Source organism: Mastigoproctus giganteus, chromosome 7, assembly GCF_048544385.1.
Source record: "Mastigoproctus giganteus isolate SK-2022 chromosome 7, ASM4854438v1, whole genome shotgun sequence".
In the NCBI taxonomy this organism is placed as follows: Eukaryota; Metazoa; Arthropoda; class Arachnida; order Uropygi; family Thelyphonidae; genus Mastigoproctus; species Mastigoproctus giganteus.
Window position 1 is genome coordinate 52,003,301 of NC_143581.1, and position 12,441 is coordinate 52,015,741.

The window sequence follows — 12,441 nt, forward strand, 5'->3', positions numbered from 1 at the left end:
GTTGTCATTCGTTGATAGATATGGATGAGTGAGGTGCATATGCCCAATCCTTAGCCTTCCTAAAATTGTTTTGTCTCGTCTGCTGTCCCGGAAGCCAGAGAGCCACAACTTTGGTTCTGGTTTTATTTGGTATAGTTTGTTTCCTGCATAACCTCTCCAGATTAGTGACCAGCTATTGTAACATGCTTTTCGGATAATATGTTTATAACAGGTATATGGAGTTTGAAAAGTCTGCAAAAGAGTAGTATCTGGCTGTTTGGCTGCAAGACCTGCTCTGTTATTTCTGTTATTCCAGAATATCCTGGAATCCAGCAGAATGTCACAGTTTGGTTTGACTCATTCCAGCAAGTAATTTAGAACGCATGTTTTATTACAGGGTGAGATGTGTTCGCATTACTACTTATAGCAGAGACAGCACTGATTGAGCCACTGTATATCAAGGCAGATGAAATTAGAAGGTGAGTAATATGATCCAGGGCCAAGTTTATAGCATAAAGTTCAGCAGTGAAGATACTGCATTCGATTGGATATAAGACAGAAGTGGTGAATGATAGGAAAACTGCTGCAACATCTACTTGGGTATCAGTTTTTGATCCATCTGTATAGACTTCACATGCCTTTGAGTTAGAAAGAGAGTAAGTTGCATGTAACTGTGCGATATTGGAAGGAGATAAGATGTTCTTTCCCCATTGTTCAAAATAGTCATCATAAATTTGTAGAGATATTTGTCCAAGTTGGATCTGATGGTGTCATGTCCTGAAATATATTACCAATTTCTATATTCCGTGATTCAGCTAGTTCTTTAAGTCTAAGGGGATCAGGTCGGTTTTCATTTTGTTTGCTATTGTAAAATGACTCTGATTCGGGATTGTATAGACATCAGGGCGAGAAGGAAGACTGCGGATTTTTGAAGCATACAGGAGAAGTAATGTTTTCCTGTGGAGATGTAATGGAGGTTCATCGGCGTCGATGTAAAGACTCTGAACTGGGAAGGTTCTGAAAGTCTCTAGAGAAATTCTCAGAGCATTGTGCTGGATGGTGTTAAACCACTCGAAAGTACTTTTCCTCGCAGTCACACACTGGAGAGCCATAGTCCAAGCGGGACCTGATGAGAGTCCTATAAAGATGGATCAAGTTATGTTGATCAGCACCCTATGACACGCACCACAGAATATTCAACTTCTCCAAACAGATGGTTCGAAGATAGGCCACATGTGCTTGAAAGTTGAGTTTTCTATCTAGTACCAGGCCAAGAAAACGGACAGTGTGCCGATCTCTAGCTCAGGATCAGGATGAAGTGACCGCAATTTGCAGAAGTGAGTAGTGATGGATTTCTGCTCAGCAAGACAACATCCATTACATAAGGTCCAGGATTCTATTCTGGAAAGAGCAATTTGTAACTTTCTTTCAACAATATTCATACTTTTTAACTGACAGGATATGGTAAGGTCATCTGCATACATGTACATTTGAACAGTTTTTGGAAGATCTTCCAATATGTTGATGACCCAAATCACAAATAGGATAGCACCCAATATGGAACTCTGTGGGACACTCCCTTCTTGAATGTGAGATGCTGACAGCATATTTCGATATCGGACCTGAAAGGTGAGTAATTTTAAAAAGTTCCAAATGATTTGAGGAAGGTAGCCTCTCAGCCCCAACTGATGCATATATTTAATAATACCATGATGCCAAGTGGTATCAAATGCTTTCTCAGTATCTAGGTTCATTATCACTAGATGTTGCCTCAAGACGAAGGCATTACGTATGTTCAATTCAATTTTGACAAGTAAATCTAGGGTAGAACTGTTTTTATGGAAGCCATATTCATCATCAGAAAGAAGGTTTTGGGACTCTAGAATCCAGGTGAGCCTCTTATGTACCATCCTTGCAAAGATTTTGCCCAAACAGCTTGTCAATGATATTGGTCTGTAATTCTTAACTAGAGAAGGATCTTTGCCTGGTTTTGAGATAGCACAAATATAGGAATGATGCCATGACAGAGGATATGTATTTTCTTAGAAGATCCGTAGCCCAGTGGTAAGGCGCGTGGGTGCATAAGTACACGTGCCTTGAGTGACTGGGGTTCAAGCCCGTGACTGCAAAATACAGTGCTGTTTCTTGTATTCTGTCTATCTTGTGAACTCCTCTGACTGTTTGGTCATCCCAGAGTATAAACAGAAAATTTATTTATTTAAAAGAGAATGAGTATGTAGAGATCGGCTTCATATAGATGTTTTAGCATACTATAGTGAATGCCGTCTGGTCCTGCTGCCCTATTTGGAGATTCGCTGAAGAAATCTTTGAGCTCAGATAAAGTAAAGGGTTGTACGGAAGTAAGAGACTAGTTGAAAAATTCATTTCATGACATTCTTCATTAGATTTAATGCGTTGAAAGGAGTTCACATAAGAGGATGAGGCAGAAATGTTATAAAAGGATTCTGCTAAAGCATTTGCAATATCAGTTGGGAGGGATAGGTCATGCCCATTCCATTTTATTATCGCAGACTGCAGCAGTAGAAATTTCCCATTGAGAGCTTGTATTTTTTTCCAGATAATTTGGGTGTCAGTATTTTTGTTAACAGTTGAGGCAAAGTTAATCCAGGAGTCACGTTTTTCTTTCTTCCTAATTTGTCTTCCTATTGCTCTGAGTTTTTTGTAAGCAATTAGGTTGGTGGTAGTTGGAAATTTGCAAAACTGGCTCCAAGCACGGTTTTTTATTGTTTCGCTTTGGAGCATTCTTCATTCCACAATAGATTTTGGTGTACAAGCTTGCACTGGTCAGATTTTGGAATAGAAATTTCTGCTACAAGCAGATAATATATGGCTGGTAATGTGATCAGTTATGTCATCGATATGCTGTTTCTGTACATATAGTTTTTCAAGTAGGACACGAGTGGAATAGTTTTTCCAGTCTGCTTTATGAAAATTCAAAGAAGTAAAGCCTTTAGGACATGACACATCCTGTTTTAGAATTGAACTGATGATAGAAAAATGATCACTGTGGATTGGATCATTCAGCACTGACCATTCCATGCTTGGAAAAAGAGATGCAGAACAGATGGATAAGTCTATGGCTGATGTAGCACCTGTAGGTAGTTGAATATGAGTTAGAGAATGTAACAGTCAGGTTGTGGTTATCCAGGAACGTTTCAATTAATTAGCCTCTTGTATCCATGGTGGAAGATCCCCACAATGGGTGGTGACTGTTGAAATAACCAAGTACACAGAAAAGAGGTGGTAGTTGTGTGATAAGATTATCAAGTTCAGTCTGAGAACAAGGATAATTCGGTGGAATAAATGGATGCAAGGGTTAACGATATTCCCATTATCATCCGAACTGCTACAACTTCTAACGGGGTTTGTTATTGAAAATGTCTTGATGGTACGCTATTTTTGACATGTATAGCCACCTCTCCACGAGCAGGAGTGCTGGAATCCCCGTCTTGTCTAAACCATAGTTGCCAATGCGACTAATAAATCCCTAAACCAACAACAAACCAACAACAACTCGCCTAAACATAGTGTTCTAATTTTTTCTTGTAAATAAGGTTTCTTGTAAACCTACTGCTTTAGTTTGAATAAGTAAATCACTCAGGTCATCTTTATTACTGTGTAATCCTTTACATTGGAAGCTTTAATTACCACCCTCTGTCTTCTCCCACTCAACCATCCTTTTATCCATTGTAGCAACTTACCCTTAATACCATTAAGGGTAAGTTGCTACAATGGATAAATAAATAAATTAATTCATTTAATTAATCCTTTAATCGTGGAAGCTACTAAAAGTTTCATACCTATTAAGAAATATTGTTCAAGATTTAGGCTTAAATGGTTATCAAATGAACTAATGAGACTTGTGACAGAGAAGAAAAATGCATGGGATGCATATAAATTATCAAGCGACTCCGAAGCCTATGGCAGGTATAAGCTAGTCTGTAATCAGGTCAAAAAGGAGGTTAGGGAGACGAAGGCATATTACGAGAAATCTTTGGCAAAGGATGCTAAGAAAAACAGAAAGGATTTCTTTACTTATATAAACTCTAAAAGGAAGGGGATGAATCTGATTGGTCCACTTGATATCGATGGTTCGACTGTTGATGATCCTGCTCAGATAGCAAACAAACTGAATGAGTATTTTGCATCTACATTCACACATGAGGAGTTATTAAGGTTTGAAAATAGGAGAAGGTTATCAAATTGTAGCAGGGTGCATAATGATTTTGTAATAACTGAGAGCAAAGTGGAGGAGAAATTGTTGAAGTTAAACATAAGAAAGACACCTGGGGTGGACGGGATCTATCCAGTTATATTAAAGGAGGCGGGAAAGCAACTAAGCAAACCCTTAGGCTTAATTATGAGAGCATCCTTGGACTCAGGGGGAGGTTCGTGGACTAATGTTATTAGTGGAGTCCCACAGGGTTCGGTGTTGGGTCCACTGTTGTTTTGTATATTTATCAATGATATTGATGAAGGTATATCAGGCTTAGTGTCGAAGTTTGCAGATGATACAAAGGTTGGCAGGGTTGTTAATGACAGTGTGCTACTGCAACAGGATCTAAAAAATTTGGGCAGATGGGCTAAGAAGTGCTAACTGTTGACAGATGCAAAGTACTGCATATGGATCGAAGTAACCCCAGAGAAACGTGCCAACTGTGTGGTACTACACTTAAGGTGGTAGAAAATGAAAACGATTTGGGAGTAATTGTGCAGTCAGATATTAAGTTTTCTGAGCATTTCAGACTGGCTGCCAGGGCAGGTCATGGGGTTTTGTCAATGATATATAGGAATTTTGCTAGCAGGGAAAAGGAGGTGATTGTCCCTCTGTATAAGGCAATGGTCAAGCCACGCCTTGAGTACTGTGTACAGGTCTGTAGGCCTCATTTTTGGAAGAATGTAGATTTGCTTGAGCGTGTACAGAGAAGGGCAACAAGATTGGTGAGGGGAATGAAGGGATCCTCTTATCAAGAGAGGCTTAAGTTATGCAAATTGCAGTGGCTGGAGACTAGGCACCTGTGTGGTGATCTGATTGAGGTGTATAAGGCCTTGAATGTGTTGAGCACGCTGAATTCTGATGGGATCCTTCCACTTGTTCAGATTACGAACCTAAGGGGGCATAAATTCAAATTAAGAAAAGACAGATGTGGAATAGATGTGCGGAAATTTGCCTTTAGCCAGTGGGTGGTTAATTGCTGGAACAAACTTCCATCTGTCGTTGTGGAAGTTGATAGGTTAAAGCTCATACACTTGCTTTCTTGCATCACATGTCACCACCATACTACTACTACTACTACTATAATGAAAGTGTAGTGCATGTTAATGATTTGAATTGGTTTTTTAAATTTGATTTTATAAAATGGCTGATTCTACTAACCAGTGATCATGTTAACTGGTGCCTACTCATTTCACTTTACAATGGGCTTACAATTGTCTCCAACTAGAACATGGTGGTCCTTCTCTCAGCCAGTAGCAGCATTTGTAAACGTGTTAGCAGTATTCTAGATAAACCTAATACAATTTTCATTATAAATGTTGCCTTTTAAAGAGATAAATAGCTTAGTTATAAAGCAAAAATTTCAATTTCCAAGGTCTTGGAATGAATTACCAAAAAACAATGCGTTATTGTTTTGAAATGTGTTATTTCTGAAAAAAGAGGCCCCCCCCCCCTCTTTTTTCAGAAATTATGCCTTACCTTTTAAAAAGAAAGGGTGACCACAGTAAAACATACTGTCTTCCTCCTCCACTGCAATTAGGTTGGGGTTTTGTGTGTGTGTGTGTGTGAGTGAGTGAGTGAACAACTGCTATGTTGTTCTCACTCACTGTAGTGGGCAGGATTTATTATAAATTTTTACAACTATCTATAGGAAAATGGAGGTATAATTGTACATTAGTAGGAAATAATGGAATAATGGTAATTTTATTAATATAGTTGGGTCAAATACAATGTGGTATGACATGTGCATGTACACACACTACAAATGGGCCATAGAGAATCATAAAAATTCTCAGTTGCAGTTTTATGTTAAGAAATTACACAGAAGAGATAAGATAAAATCAGAATCATTCATGAATGATGCCATCCAGACAATAGAGTGAATTGGCCTGGTGACTTTTTTTAGTAGTAGTGCAATTAAACAAAGTTTACAAGGCAGACAAAAATCTTTGTCTTCCTTATATATGAACTTATTTACCCATCCACTCGCTCCAAATGTTTGTCTAGTTCTGCCTTGAATCTATTTAAGCTATCAACTTCTACGACAGATGGAAGATGTTGTAGAAGTTGATAGCTTAAATAGATTCAAGGCAAAACAAGACAAACATTTGGAAGAAGTGGATGGGTGAAATAAGGTTTTTATTTATTTTTTTTTTTTTTGCTGATGCTATATAAGCTTGCTTTCTTGCATCATGTGCCTTTGCTAATGCTAAAAGGCGACATGAGTAATATTATATTATTAGATGTGCAGAAATTTTTTTTTTTGCCAGCAGGCGGTTGATAGTTGGAACAAACTCCCACCTGTTCTAGTGGCGGTCAACAACTTAAATAAGTTCAAGGCAGAATTAGACAAACATTTGGAGCGAATGGATGGGTAAAATGGGAGGATTTTTTTTTTTTTTTTGTGTGTGTGTGTGTGTGTGTGTGTGTGTGTGTGTGGCTGATGCTATATAAACTTGCTTTCTTGAATAATATGCCTCTACTAATGCTAATATCTTAAAATCTCACATTATGCTTATATTATACTGTCAGATTGACTGCAACTAGCTGATGTCTCTTAGTTTACCAAACCAAATCATATACAGGGATTCAAAAATAAAGCTGGATATGAACTTGCATATTCACATTTCTTTTTTTTTATCAACAGTTGACTACCAAGCTAATATCTGCTAAAAATACAGATGAGTGCACACCTATATATTTATATACGAGGTACAAGCCAAAAAGTTTCCAGACTGGCTACATGGAGCCACAAGTAATATAGCAGTGTGCTGTTAGATATTGCTAAGTTAATTCATAGTGAGTTAGTATGGAAAGTTTGCACTAATAGGATGTCCTTTATGTAATTGGTATTTAAGTGTGTGTTGGTTTGGGTTTTATTGGCACATTAGTAACTAAGGCTATAATGATTCAAAACCAAGTCAAGGAAAAGAATGGCTAAAATATTTCAGTGACCTAAAAATTAGGTCATTATATCAAATGGTATAACAATAAAGGTATATCATTAATGTAAAAGATATATTTTTAAATAAGACTAAAAATGTTTATTAAAGATTTTAAATAATTAAAAAGTGCCAATACGTGGTTGCTGACAACTAAAAATCTGACTGAGTCTATAAGGTTCATTCAGGTGACTAAAAGATGTAAAATATAAAACACATTAATGTCAATAATATAGACACTCAGTTAAAATATGATGAATGTTAAAATGTTTTCAACAAATACGAGAGTCATCTGCCCTCAGCAAGAATAGCTGCATAAGATGACTGTGTCCTGTGTGGAGGCGAGATAGAACAACTTCCTCTCTATGATTTCTGCACAGACTAGATGCCAACGTTGGATTACAGGTGTTACCCGATACAGTTTGTTCATGACCTGCCCATGCCAAGATTGTTGCCACTGGGAGAATAATTTAGAGTGCATCCTATGCCTGTTGTCTGTATAGGGGAGCAACAGGCTATGACTGTTCTGAGATTGTGATGATCTGGCTGCAGCATCTGCCAGACCATTATCTCTGATCCCAATGTGGCTTGAGATCCAGCAGAACCAGATGCTGAATATAGATTCATAAAAAGGGTATAACTTCACCTGAATCCTGGACAGGATTGAGAGGATTGATATTCCTCATCCAGTCCAGGATTCAATCCTGAACTGGATGAGGATTATATTTCATCACTAATAGTCTGTAATGTTCTTAAAGAATCTCTGTATACCATACACCTTTGTAATTATTATTAGTTTTAATGTAGTCCAAGGCTAGCTCTAGAGCATACAACTCTGTGGTGTACATACTGCACTCAGATAATGTTATGTTATTTGGTTTTTTAGGAGCATTAGAAACTAAGGCCATATTGCTCCGGGATATGCGGTGGTCATTCCCTGACCTTTCCGCATCCTCCATATTTGGTGGTGACGGGCTCGAACCCCGGTCTAATCAAGAAGCGTGTGCTACGCACTGCTGCTCCTTCCCACCTGGCTATGGAGGCGCCTACTCAGATAATGTACCAGCTGGTAAGATTGCAGTGGATCCCATGGCCGATTCTTATTTCAAGCCATTGGTGAAGACTGGCAGAAAATCATAGATGCTGATCAATGGAAAGCAGAGTTGTAAGTAGCCAGACTGTGAAGTGATGGCTTTGACCCCATTATGAAGGGAGAAGTTTCATGGTGGAACGTGAGCATGTCAAGGCAACATTATCTACTGTCATATTAAGCTGTCTGTGCAGCTCTTGGACATGAACACCAAAAGGATAGTTGGGAGTCTGATGAGTGTTATATAGATTTTCCCATCATGACTCGAAAACAGATGTCCATATTGGGTGATCTGGTAGGGATTTCATTTTAATTGTTGTTGTTGTTTGGTTTTTAGGAGCATTAGCAACTAAGGCCATATTGCTCCGGAATATGCGGTGGTCATTCCTTGACCTTTCCGCATCCTCCATATTTGGTGGTGACGGGCTCGAACCCCGGTCTAATCAAGAAGCGTGTGGTACGCACTGCTGCTCCTTCCCACCTGGCTACGGAGACGCCATTTCATTTTAAAGATATATTTTAGAGAACCGCATTCAGAGTGAAGCAGGCGGTTTAGTTGCTTCAACATATAAACTCTGGACAGTTGATGTTTGAAATGCTCCAATAGCAATGCAGATAGCTTGGTGGTGAACTGGGTCTAGCTATCGTAGTACGCTGTTTTAGATCGGACCAGTGCATGATAGAGGCAGAGTAAAGTGCAGTGGTCTGTTCTCCAATTATTAGATGAGATTGCAGGATGGAGGTTCAGTTCTCTTGGGCATTTGGTCTGCAGTTGATGGATATGTGGAAGGAATGTCAACTTACTATTAGGCAGAAGTCGCAAGAACTTTGGCTCAGGTGCTACAGGAATAATTGTTCATGCAAGTTTTCTGGTTCAGGGTGAAGGTTACGTTTGCAACAAAAGTGGGTGCAAGTGGTCTTCTGAGATGAGCTTGAAACCATTGGCCACTGCCCAAGAGTTAACATAGTCAATGGCATGCTGCAACTGTCCTTCAATAACACTCACATGACTGTGAAAAGATGCTAAAGTCATCAATGAAGAGAACACTGTTTACAGTTGGAGGAAGATGTTCAGTTTGTTTGTTTGTTTGGGGATTTTTTTGGCGCATGGGCATCTATGGCCATAATGCGCCATACATAGGTTAGTATTTATGCTATTTCTTTATGGATCGAGAGTCAGGAAACTGATTGTTGACTAATTAAAGGAGATGGTATACATTGATTGCTTTGAGGAAGGTAAAAATCTTTGAGACATCTGTTTTATTGCCCAAAAGTGAACTAAGTGTTAGTGGGTCTTCAGTTGTGGCTGGATTGAAGTGATTCTGGCATTCTATTGCAAATTTTGAGCATTCCACAAGGATATGTTTCACTGAAAGCACTGTTTTACAGTGGTCACACTGGGGGTGAATCTCCCCTCTTAAAAGGTAACCATGAGTAATATTAGTGTGCCCTATTCGGAGACGAGCTAGTATTACCTCCTGTTGTCGAATTGCACTGAGGCTTGAAGGCCATTGCTCAAGATTTGGCTTGATACTTCGAAGCTTATTTTCAAGTTGGTTTTGACATGTTGATTGCCACTGGTACATGCATTTTTCCTGTATTATTCGTCTATAATCTTGATTTGGAACTCTCCAATGTACATCAGGTGGTAAGTCGGCCGCTTTTGCGGCATTGTCCGCTAATTCATTTCCTGGAATTCCCATATGTCCTGGGACCCAACAGAAATGTATGGTTCTTCCAAGCTCAGATAAGGTATATAAAGAGTTTGTTATTTCTTTTACGACTGGGTGGGTGGGTGATATTCATGGTGTTTTCCAGGGCTTGAAGTGCACTTAGAGAATCAGAGAAAATTATACTGTTTTCAATATTGGAGGTCTCGATATGCTTCAGTGCAACCTGAATTGCCAATAGTTTGCCAGAAAATATACTGAACTCATGTGGCAGTTGGTAGGCCAATGTTATGTCCGGGAAAACTGCGGCGATTCCAACGTGGGTGTCATTCTTTGACCCATCTGTATGAACTAGAACAAAGTTTGGAAACTGCTCCACCACTGCAAGGTACAATTGCAAGAAATTTTCTTTATGTAGTGCAGATTTATCCCATTTATGAAGGTATTTATCACATAAAGGTGGAGTAATGCTCCACGGAGCAAGGAGAAGTGGAGGGGTATTTGAGATATTATCAAAACTCAGATTATAAGTTCTTCTAGAAGATGTCTTATTCTTATACCTAATGGTCGGTTAGCAGTAGGGCAGTTATGGTATAACCTGCTGTGTTGGGGGGTGAAAAGTAATTCCCAATGGGTTCAGGCATAGATCTTATTTTATATGCATAGCGTAATATAAGTTGTTGCCTTCTGATAGAGAGAGGGGGTTCGTGAGCTTCGGCATATAGACTATGTATTGGAGACGTGCGATATGCTCCTAAAGCAATGCGTATTGCACTATGATGGAGAGGATCAAGCCAGCGAAGGACACTAGGCCTTGCTGGGCTATACACTGGTGCTCCATAGTCAAGTTTTGATCTTATTAAAGATCTGTATAGCCGTAATAAGGTAAGGCGATCAGCTCCCCACTTTGTTGCTGAGAGAACCCAGATGATATTTAATTTTTGTTGGCAGGATGTTCTTAGTCTTTTAATATGTTCCAGGAATGTAAGTTTATGATCTAAGGTGATTCCTAAGAATCGTATGCTGGGTTGAACTGCTATTGGTTGTACATTCAGTTGTAGTTCCAGGTGTGGGTGCAATTTACGTTGTCGGCAAAAATGGATGCACAACGTTTTTTGAGAACAAAGCTGAAAACCATTGGTTTGTGCCCATGTACTGATCTTATTTATTGCCCCTTGTAATTGTCTCTCGATCGTATTCATGTTTTTTGCATGGCAAGAAATACTAAGGTCATCTACAAACAGTGCCTTATCGATAGTGTTTGGAAGTTGTTCAGCAATGGTGTTTATCGCAATTATAAAGAGTGTAGCACTGAGTACAGAGCCCTGGGGAACTGCTTCTTCTTGAAAAAATAGTTCGAACAGTGAAGTTTTAAATCGAACCTGGAAAGTTCGCTTGTCTAGGAAGTTGCGTATGAAAATCGGGAGATGGCCCCGAAGTCAATGGCGATGTAATTCGCGGGGTATTCCATACTTCCACGTGGAATCATAGGCCTTGCTGATGTCAAAGCAAACCATTACATGGTGTTCCGATCTAAGGTTGTTGTTGTTGTTGATGGGGTTTTTAAGTGCAATGGCTACTTAGGCCATATTGCACTTAGAAAAGTGATTCATACTGCCTGTGTTGTTTCATGTAGAAACAGTTAGAAATGCCTGTACAGTCCTATTTGTTTTAAGAAGGAGAAGAATTCAGTGAGATTCGATTTTTCGCCTATGATATGGCTAAGTGACAAAGGTTCCTTTAAGCTTGCCAGAGAAATGAAAGACAGTATTCAAGCATTATTATATAGAGTACATTCCAGAAGTATGTGTTTGACTGTGAGTGGTGTATGGCAATGGTTACATTGAGGAGGGTCATTTCCTGACAGGAGGAACAGATGAGTTAAATGAGTATGGCCTATTCTGGCTCTGGCCAGAATTACTTCTTCTTGTCTGTTTGCAATGGGGCTGGAAGCCCATAATTTTGGTACAGGTTTAATTTGAAAGAGTTTATTATGAATTTGCGCTTGCCATTGCAGAGTCCATCGACCATTACATATACTTCGGATCTTAATTTTATAATCTATGAACGGTACTAATGAATTCGTTGTGGCTGCTCTCGATGGATGTTTGGCAGCATCATCCGCAATTTCATTTCCTGGTATTCCAGTATGGCTAGGTATCCAGCAGAAAATAACCTTTTGTTGATGTTCTCTCAGACGTATTAACTCTGTTCTAATGAGCTTTATTAGAGGGTGATTAGACGGAGAGTTGTTTTGCAAGGCTAATAAGGAACTCTGCGAGTCTGTGTATATTAAGCTCTTTTGAATTGACTTATGGAAGATATGTTCTATAGCAAGCTTTATGGCATATAATTCAGTAGAGTAACTACTGCACTCTGTTGGGAGAGATAGAGAAATGATAGTATCGGGGAGTACTACTGCTGCGCCCGTTCCACTCTCAGACTTCGATCCATCCGTATAAATTTTAATGAAGTCGGGATAACATTGAGTATGCGCTATGTGTAGCTGTTTGATATTTATAT

At 39.1% G+C, this 12,441-nt stretch overlaps 1 protein-coding gene across 2 annotated transcripts in view; it reads right to left on the minus strand.

The window, feature by feature from the left end:
- Positions 1-12,441, minus strand: part of Ptp61F (Protein tyrosine phosphatase 61F) — a 259,988-nt gene that overhangs the window by 25,977 nt on the left and 221,570 nt on the right. The gene's annotated exons all lie outside the window — the stretch shown is intronic.